The sequence below is a fragment of the Heloderma suspectum genome, chromosome 2 (assembly GCF_057233095.1).
Source record: "Heloderma suspectum isolate Gila_16-S chromosome 2, 16-S_ref, whole genome shotgun sequence".
NCBI lineage: Eukaryota > Metazoa > Chordata > Lepidosauria > Squamata > Helodermatidae > Heloderma > Heloderma suspectum.
The window spans coordinates 94,598,325-94,609,173 of NC_139459.1; positions in this window are offsets into that span (position 1 = coordinate 94,598,325).

Consider the following 10,849-nt stretch of genomic DNA (forward strand, 5'->3'; position numbering starts at 1 on the left):
ACCAAGTCAGTCACCTGATCTCAACCCAATAGAGCATGCTTTTCACTTATTGAAAACAAGACTGAAGGCAGAAAGACCCACAAACAAGCAGCAGCTGAAGGTGGCTGCAGTGAAGGCCTGGCAAAGCATCTCGAGGGAGGAAACTCAGCATTTGGTCATGTCCGTGGGTTCCAGACTTCAGGCAGTCATTGACTGCAAAGGATTTTCATCCATGATGGAGATGTGTGTATGCCACTGGCTGTACTTGCTGAATGGTTAGTGCCGCACTTTTGTCAAACCACTTGAATTACAGCTGAAAGTCCTGACTTCGCTCCCATCTGGGTGTGTTTCCTTTCAACTTCAATGTGGTGGTGTACAGAGGCCAACTGCCAAAACAGTTATTTATTTATTTATTTATTTATTTATTTATTTCATATCCTTGTTCCAATATTTCTGGTCCTGACTGTATTTGTATTTCTCCTCCCATTGACTGCAATGGGAGGGGAATTACTAGGGGTGTACGAAACCCCGCTTACCTGGCTCCGCCGGGTTCCGCTGGGGGGGGAGGTGCTCCGTCCCTCCCCCCGGAATCCTGGCCGGCTGGCTCCGCTCTGCGGGGATTCTGCGGAGCCGCCGGCTGGCTTCGCCAGCGGCCGGACATCTGGCCGCTGGCTAGCAGTGACGCAAATGGTGGCTGCCGTAGCCGCCGCAGTTTGCGTCCCTGTATTCAGCCGTGATAGGCTACATAAAGACTTACGTAGCCTATCACATCTGGGTTAAAAAAACAAAAAGCGTACGCAAATGGCGGCGGCTACGGCCACCGCCATTTGCTTTCCTTATTTTTCGCCGTCTTAGTCTACATCAATATTGACGTAGACTAAGATGGTGAAAAATAAGGAACGCAAATGGCGGTGGCCGTAGCCACCGCCATTTGCGTATGCGTTTTGTTTTGTTTTTTTAAAACCCAGATGTGATAGGCTGCATAAGTCTTTACGTAGCCTATCACAAATGGGGGGGGGACAGACTGCAAATGGCGGCGGCAGCAGCCGTTCGGAAGACCAGCCGCCACCACCGAAGCTGCCGCTGGAGCCGCCGCCGTCCAGGACATCCGCTCCAGGTAAGTCTCGCCCTGGGGGGGATCCGCGGGGGGCGGGGGGGGTGGCAGGCTATTCTGCCACGGAGTTCGGGGGGCCGAATGCACTGGCATTTGGCCTCACCGAGATCCGTGGCGGAATTCTCTGACGTCCCTAGGAATTACTACAGCAGTCTCAAGGCTTGTGTAGCTTGGGCCTAATTCAGATCAGGACCACTGCACACTGAGAGTGGAGAATGTCAGGAAGTAAACAGTGGTAGTGGTGGGGAGATTTAATTCTCCAGTCCCAGTCGGTCATGGCCCGAATCGGGGCCAAATGCACTTACACTAGATTTTTAAAAAGCCTCAGCTCCATGCTACACAATTAACATAATCTGTAGTTTGACCCCATGTTTGTGTTCTGGACTACCATTAATGTGGGTAGTGATAAAAATCCATGTCTTATTAAAATGTGATACAACCCTTTGAAATAAACAAGACCTCAATGGTGCCACTTAGAAAGTAGCATGGTTAATTTAAATTGTTAAGGTGGCCAAAATATATAAATAGTGTCTTCCTTAAAGATGTTGTGGATCATTTGAGCAATGTGGTTTCTCCCCTTTCCTCTGAACAACCGTGTTCTTTACAGAGGAACATGAATAATTTGAAGAGTGAAGTGCTTTGATGAGCATGAAATCTATGCTGCTTAAAAGGGGAACACGGATCATTTGATTTATGTGCACAGTGAGAGAAAAGGTTTCTTCTGCTTGTTTTAAGAAGAAAATAAGACTCACCTTTTCAGTGTTCTTAGAAGCGTATTTTCAAATAATGGACTTCCAGGGTGGACAGTTTCTTGTTCATCTTGTCAAAATTGGCACTCCCAGGGAGCAGGATGTCAAATCGAGCTTTCGAAAGAGTTCAGCATGGAGTGTGATACTTTTGTTGTATGGAACAAATTGTGATTTTATTTTTTGCTTGTGAACGTTTTTTTTTGGTAATAACCCATGGGGGGATGCTTTGGTTTAAAAGCCACTTGGTAAAAGAATTTTTGATGTTACTGTATGCCGAAGGGAGAGGTGTATCTGTGTCTGTCTTATGAATGATTCGTCGTCGCATAGTGGGGTCTGCAATCCAGCTCAACTGTTTGTCACTAGGTCCCATTGAAACCATGGGGACTTAGTTGTGACTAGAGATGCAACTAGCGATGTCGGAGAAATCCGCAACAGATTCAAATTAGTTTGTCTTGCTTTGAATCTGATCTGTGGATTCTGCAGTGGACTGGCCTTTTCTGAGTCATACAAACCAATTTTTCTTTGTGTGGGATTTGTGCTAATTTGCATTAGTGCAAGTGCGTACTTGGGCAAATGTACTAATCCACGTTAGTTAATTCGCATTAAGTAATGCAGATTAGCACATTTGCCCAAGTGCACATTAGCACAAGCCGAACAAAATTCTGGTTAAAACAAATCTGATTCTGCCAATGAGTGGATAACGGAATGAAAGATGCCTGACAATCTGTGAACGGATTGAAGAAAATCCAGACATCCCTAAAATCAAGGCCATCGTCTGTCTGTTCAGCCCAATGGGGCTTGATCCTTTGTGTAGGCTAAAAGTGTATGCGTGCAAAGGACTGATATTTTGCACATGCTCCAAGTGAGCATGCACAAGGCATTTGTGGGTGTTCAGGTGCCACCTGCCCTGTCCTCTGTGCATCCCTCTGGCCCTCCCAACTTACCACAGCAAGGAAAGGGGGTGGCTCTTCAGCAGTGTGTGTGCGTGACACTATTCATGTTAATTTCCACTAACGGAGGCCCTCTGCTGAATGGATCATTGGAAATTAATGCAACGGGCAACCCTTCCCTTCCAGGGACACTGGGACCCAATGCTCTTGGTGGGAAAGGATACCCTGCTGAGGAGTTAAAACTACCACACCTCCCCTTTCTATTTTATTTTTGCTTGTTTAGAAACTACCTTTGAGGATCTCAAAGCCCTCACAAGACAGTATTCTAGGGGTGCACAACCTTTTTGGCCCGAGGGCTTCGCTGGGTGTCTGCCAGGGTGGCAGAGTCACACGTGAGTCTGTGTGTGTGTTTGTGTAGTACATTCCTTCCTCTCTCTCTCTCTCTCTCACACACACACACATACACACCTCACACATATCCATCTCCTGTGCAAGAGCATTTCGGAGGCCTGGCTCCAGCTTTGATCCGATAAAACTAACCCGCCTCCCAGAAACCTCAGTTCTCAAATGACCTAGCCATGCAGGGATCCTGGGTCCTAGCCCTTCTCCTTCCTCTAAGCCGTTCTCTTGCTGGAGGATTCTAACAGCCCTTAGTCTGTTACCTGGATCTTTTTCGGAGTTCTGCAAGATCAAGGATAGGATTGTCCTATCAGTATGGCAATCAGTGATGGCTTATCTACTGTTATCATACGAATACCCACAGAGCTCTTCCAAAAGGAACATAGGAAGCTGCCTTATACTGAGTCAGACCCTGGGTCCATCACTAGCCCAGAACTGTCGACACTGACTGGCAGCAGCTCCCCAGGTTTTCGGGCAAGAATTTTTCCAGCCCTACCTGGAGATAGTGGGGATTGAATCTGGGACCTTCTGCATGCAAAGCAGGTGCTCTGAGCTACCACAGACCTATGGCCCCGAAAAGAAGGAGAGTCAGTGCCATGTTACCCTTCCCCTGCAGCAAGCCTTACACACATACACACACACACACGCACACACACATTCATTCAATACCACCCAATAGCCAAAGCACTCTGGGCAGTTCACAACAATTACAAACCATAAAATACAAGATAATAAAACACAGTATAACATTTTTAACATACAACATTTAAATCAATTTAAACAGCCAAATAATTTCAATAAAATGCTAGATCTGATAAAGAAAGCTGACATAAATGCCCCTTCATATGCCATTAAATGCCTGGGAATAGAGGACAGCCTAAACCTGGCACCAAAAAGATGACTGCCAGGCAGACCTCAGTGGGCAGATTGTTCCATAATGGGGGGGGGGGGGGGGCATGGGAAAGGCCCTGTCCTTTGTCGCCACCTTCCAAGCCTCCCTTGGAGGAGGCACTCGGAGGAAGGCCTCTGATGTTGATCATTGTGTCATTCCCGCAACAGACAATTTTATCTGAGTTGGCACAGAAACCAAGGCCACAAACCACTCCACTCACAGACGTGCTCCACCCAAGCGTGCATTCCTTGTCCCCTGTCAATTGAAATGATTCATAAAAGGCCTTACTTCACCATTTTTCTCTGATTAATTGAGTTAACCTTTAAAAATAATATTTTACAATTTCATTTGATACAGCTTCATGTTTTAGAGCTGGAATAAGCATGTTTAAAATTTCAATAATTGTTCTTATTCCATTTTTTAAATTTGCATTTTGTCCTCTTTGGTACTATGCAACGTACTTTTGTTATTGTTGCGGTGGGCGAGTATGCATGAGTGTTTTTACCCCTCACCAAGGTTCTGCTTCTCCCCCACTACATTTGTAGAATTATCAAGGCTATGGATATACAATAAGGCCTAAACGCTAGGGTAGCATTAACAGGTAATCAGTCCTGTCAAAATGCAGACACACCTCCTCAGTGATCCATTCAGCTGTAGAACAAATTTTGGCACAAGACATGTAGCTGTGATATTCATAAACTGTAGCTGTTTTAACCCTGATACAACATCCCCCCCCCCCGCTTAAAACACCACAATCCTTTATAATGGGTGGGAAACCTTAGGGCCACGGGGCCAAATCTGGCCCTCCTGGATTTCATTCTGGCCTTCCAGGGTTCTACAGAGCTCCCAGCCCCACTGCTTCCCACCAGCCATCAATTGTTTGCTGGTTTCCCGGCTTTTGCGCAATTCTCCGCCTGCCCGCCCATTCTGAAAGGATGAAATGCCTCTCCAAAGGCTTAGATATTGGCAGTAAGAGCTCTAAACTACACATAATGCTTGTATTTCTGGTATTATTCTGGTGTATTTTTCGCCCTGCCCGCTTTGCTTTGGCCCTGCCCACCACAGGAATGCAGCCCCTGAGAGCTTCTCCAAAACTGGATATGGCCCTTGGGCTGAAAGAGGTTCCCCACCCGTTATATAGTTTGCTTTTTTGCATCTTTAATTGCCACATATAGTATGGACTCTTTTATATATAAGTCTCTGCAGAATTTTTCCCCTCTAATTTTTTTTAATTAAAATTCTTTTGCATTCTTAATTTCTTTTTTTTGGCACAGATGCTTTGCAAATCTCTGCTTATCTTCATACACAGTTTCTTCTGTGGATTGTGGCGTGTATTCCTTCCCCCACTTTCTCTTTTACAATCAAATCAAAGATCAGACCATATGGAGTAATTCAGACTTTCAGAGCAATCCATTCCAAATGATTTTCTGTCATTGCAATGCAGGCAGCACATCAACCCTTCCAAATCTCACCTTGCAGCGTTTGTAATGAAAATAACCATGCTGAGAGAGACTGATGTGTTCAGCTCCTACAAAGAACCCCTGGTATCACTTTGTGTAATACAGAACAGCTTGCAGCTAAGCTCTCTTAACAGTCAAGCCCTGTTGTCACACAATGCTGTAATAGTTTTGGTCAGATTTGCGTATTTTGTTTTGTTTAATATTTATGCAAATTGACACTCCCTTCAAGTTTTAGACAGAGAAAATTTGTGTTGTCAAAAAGAGCCTAACTCCACTATTGATGGCAGGGGGAAATCCCACAGAATACAACTCTTGGCTTCCTTTTTTCTGTTTAAATGTTATCACAAGAGGGCAGCATTGCTTAACTGAACCCCTTCCTCCTGAGGATAATACCTCAGGACCCATAGGCATAAAGAAAAATTATAATTGAAAATATATGTAATAACCTACTTTTAAAAATAAATAAATTCAGTGGCACATTTTAAGCTAACCGTCTGTCAGGCCTTCCCACTTTTGGAGGGATGCTTACCACTTGGCTGCAAAACCAACAACACCAGTATTTTGCTCTAGGCAAAACCTCTGAAGCGGAAACTAGTTATTATAACCATATTTGATCAAGTCGGTTGGTTGATTAGAGTCTCCTAGGGCGCAATCCTATGCATGTTTAGACAGAAAAAAGGTCTAGAAAAAAGGCTGGGGCATGCTGAGAGTTGTAGGCCTTTTTTTCTGTCTAAACATGCATAAGATTGTGCCACTCAGTGCGACTTTATTCTGAGCAGATGTGTATAGGATTGTTAATGTTACAAACAAATGTCCTAGACATCTTTGATACTGAAAATGCTTCCAGGAATTGGAAGGAGAGAAGGAAGAAACACTTTGGCCAGATCTACACTTTAAATCATATCATTATGATCCCATCATGGTAATGCTATACCCCTCTTGCATATTCATACCTTGTAGGACACACAGTGACATTTGTTGTGGTATATTGTATAATGTGGAATAAAAAGCAGGAAATAACACTACAAAAGCAGTGTGTCAAATGTGTAATGTGCCCCAACAGTTATCAGTGCACTTCAATACCGCTATATAGCAGTAGTGTAGATCCAGCCTTTGTTACAAAACTGAATGTCTACAGGCCAGTTGTCTATAAGGAGAGGCAGATCATTAATGCAGAAGAAAAATACTGCATTAATGATCAAATAGTCATCTTCGACACAGTAACAGAGGCATGCCTTTTATTCTGTGTGGTAATGGCTTCTTATTTAAATCTTGTTAATTAAAGGAAAATCCATATTGTGGCAGTGGAGGTGTAACCCTCTGTATATTTTTCTTTAAGATTTCTGAGGGAATATTCCTGCACATGCTCAATAAAGGAGTGAGATAGGGAGTGGCCACCATTTTAGGCAGTTACCAAAATTGCAGTGTGGAAGAAGCTTGCTTTCTCCTCCTTGGAATACTCTGAACCCTTGAGACAAGTTACTAGGGAGGGCTCCGTTTGAATTTTTTTTTCAAGAGTCATTATTTAATTTTTTTTACAAACACTATGAATTCCTTGTTTGTTTCTGTTCTTTTATATTGTATAAAGGGCTGCTGCAGAGTTTGATCCTGTGTTATTGGACTCAACCACCTTGAGACGATTGCTGCAGAGCTGGAGTGAACTGAGTAGAGACTCTTTTTTCTTCTTCAGCCAGCAGAAAAATAAAGCTTCAGAGTGAAGTTTTATTTATATTTTTGGTTGTGGACTCAAGCTGAAAGAACTTTGGGAGGGCTGTGCTGTTTTATTGTTTTGGTGATAAGTGAATTGTTATACATGTAGAATTATTACATATTATTATGTTTTTAATTAAGGAATTAAAATTATATATGTTAATTGTCCCTGTATGAAGCCTTTGCTGTGAGTCCCTTTAGAGACCCTGAAGAAAAGTGTTACAGAGGCAGGTTTAATTCAGGGGTGTTGAACCTCACTCCCGTGGGCCAAATTCAGTCTGCCTGTGGTCCCAATCTGCCCCTCCTGGGTTCCCCAGAAGGCCATGCCCCCTTCCAATGGCCTTTTCCCCAACCACCGAACATTTGGTGGTTTCCTGGCTTTTGTGCTCCCCCCCCCACTCCATTCTAAAAGGTTGATATGCCTTTCCTAAGGCCTAGTTACTGGTAGTAAGAACTTTAAACTACATCATGCTGGGTTCTGGTTTGTCTTTTTGGCCCACCCCCTTTGCCTTCATCCCCACCCACCACTGGAGTGTGATCTGCGAGAGCTTCTCTGAAATTCAGCCCTTGGGCTGAAAGAGGTTCCTTAATGCTGGTGCCCACCACAGAGAAGGCCCTGCTTTAGACTCTTATAGGTAAAACGTAATGTGGGTGTGGTACCCTCAGCAAGGTAAGGGAGATTTATTTCCGAGCAGGCTCTTTCTCCTATCCAGCGGAGCCCTCAATAGAATTTCATATGAGTCCCTGGCACATGATAAAAACCACATTGCAGTGGATAAGCTAAAAACTATTCTACTGTTGGTGAAGATACCCTAATGTGCTGACAAGGGAAGCTCAGCTGAAAATAATGATTTCTTTTTCAGCTTCATTTGCATGCCCTTGAGCCTTTAATTTGCGTTTCAACCCAGCCTCTTGGTTTGGTTTATAAGTATATGCCAAGAATGATTGGTCTGGATCACAGAAAAATCGCTGTTCATCTTTTTTATAATTGTTATCCTTACGATTTGATTTTAAAAAGGGAAATTGGTTTTCACTTTAGTGGTGTGGGCAGTCGAAAGCCTCTGGGTAGCGAATGGCTTTCCTCCCTGTTTCTCTGTTTTTAAAAATTAGTTGCATTGGAGACCTCAGAAAGCCATGTTCTATGATTGTTTTTGTATTGCTTCAGTAACTCTGGAGCATTTATCCATGTAATAGCATGGTCTTCTGCTTCACTGCTTGCATAGGTTGCATGCTTCAGTAACTTTGCTTGATAGGAATCAGATGGAACACTGCTTAGTATATTTTATGTATCTGAATAAATATAGCAAACAAGACATAATCAGCTTGACTTGAAAGGCTAATTAGGCTTTAATGTTAATATATAAAATTATATGAGTCTGAACAATCTTGTTTACATGTAAATGTTGCTATTTGTTGTACCGTATTTGCAACATGAATTATTGGCAAACAAACGGGGAGAGAATGCAACAAAAGTTAATCTTCATTTTTCAAGCATTCGTAAAGACGGTCCACTAACAGCAGTGTCAAGACTTTCTCCTTGGTGTAGGCCTTTATATAATGGTGATTGCACCTTGAATAGAGACAGCCTTCTGGATTCTGATGTTCTGGATGAAAAGAATTTGGGTCCTCTAGCATAATATAGCAATTTCATCCACCATATCCACCCAGGCTGTAAGTCTTCACACTGTTACTTTAAACTAGGTGGGGGAAACTGTGGCCCTCCAGATATTGTTGGATTTCAACTCCCATCAGCCCAGCCAGTATGCATAATGGTCTGTGATGGTAGGAGTTGTAATCTAACAACATCTGGAGGACCACAGGTTCCCCACCCCTGATCTAAACCGATTTTCCAGTGCTACCTCTTTGAGTATTCATCTTCCACTATGTGATCTATCTTCCTGGCACTTTGGGATCAAAGTTGTCCTACCAACCCTTTAAAATTGGAGAAGTTGCTTTGCTACTACTAGAATTTCCTGCAGTAACTTGCCAGCAATCAAACCAATGCAGGTCAAATGTACTTGTGTAGGGTCATGGCCTACATCAGGGATTGGTATTGCCAGGCACCTGCCCCTCCATGGTGTTACTGCTTGTTCATCTGCCTTCTCTCTAAGTCTAAGAGCAATGGCAAGCAAAGAGAAGGAACAGCAGCCTCCTTGCCCTCTCTTTCTGTGTAGATATTTTCTTACTGGCAGGGATTGTTAAAGTGAACTGAGAGCCTCTAGCTGCTGTTTTAATTTCACAGGAATGCCTCTGGGTAGGTTACTTGTCCTTTTTGACCAGCAGCCATCACCCACCCATGGCAGCCATTTTATGGTTGTTCAAATGCTCCGACGGGCCTAAAATTTTGCCTCCTCTAGGATGGGCCATTTGCAGACAAGAAACTGGACAGTGATAGCAAGAATTGTGAGTCCTTAGCAATAGAACTAGTACAGAGAGGCAAGGATTGAAGGGCAGTAACTGTTCACAGTTAGGTAAAGCAGCTGGTTACAGGCAGGTGAAAACAAAGGATATACAAATGGATACGTTAATGCTGGCCATGGAACCACCATACTCCATCAATATGCTTCCACCTATCAGACGCTAGGAGGAAACAACTGGGAGGGCCATCACCACCTTGTGAGTATCCCAGGGCCATCTGGCCAACCACTGTTGGAGGCATAGTACTAGATCTTGGGTCTGAAGGACCAGTATGGCAATTCTTATGTAAAGCACAGGCCTGATTCCAAGTGCTGTTTTTGTACCTCCCTAAGGCCCGCTATGGAAACAAGGACTGAAATAACGACAGACCAAAAAGTCTCAGGTATGCACTTGATACTGCAGTTTCATGTCCTTTTCTATCTGAGTCAAGAAGGTGAAGAGATCTTGAATACTGAATGAGCTTCAAAGTATTGTTAACACTGCAGGAAATCATGAACAGATTATTAACTATACTTAGCATTTATATAGCAGTTTTCACATTCAAATTACTTCAAAGTAATTAACAAATTAATCCTCAATACATTGCAATCTCCTTCTTCTATTAATATTGTGTTCCTGCCATCACTCCTGTTGGCCTTCGTTTAATTTTAATTCTCCTGATTTCCTCCCTGTTTGTTACACCCTCTCTATCCACTGCTTTATTTATGGGTGTCACATGGTTTCCATTCCTCCTCCCAAATATCACAATTCTAAAATGCATTTATCACACTGTGTGAGTCGTAAAACTAGTTTAGAATATAACATTTAATTTACTGCATTTGACTGCATCAGATTCTAGCAAATTAACTGTAAATTTTCATGAGACGATTTACAGTGGGTACCCAGCATTAATACTGCCGATTTATTGAGAGTTTACTGTGTATAAATATTCATGGTAAATAAACAAATACATTAAGTAGATAATGCTAGCTTCAGCACTGTTAAAGACAACTCCAAAATTTATAATTGGGGAGAGTATGCAGTCAAGTATTAATAAACTGTTATCGTAAAGTTTACTGCTCCTGTTGTAAATGGAGTTTTTAATTATTGAGATTACTGAATAAGAATAGAACTAACCCAATTTAAGAGGCCTTCAAAAGAGTGTATGTGAGGCCAAATATTACTGCTGGGCCTGGCTAGGCACAGCTACTGGAGACCCTGGCAGAAAACTTCAAATGGATCTGTAACAAGAGGAACCA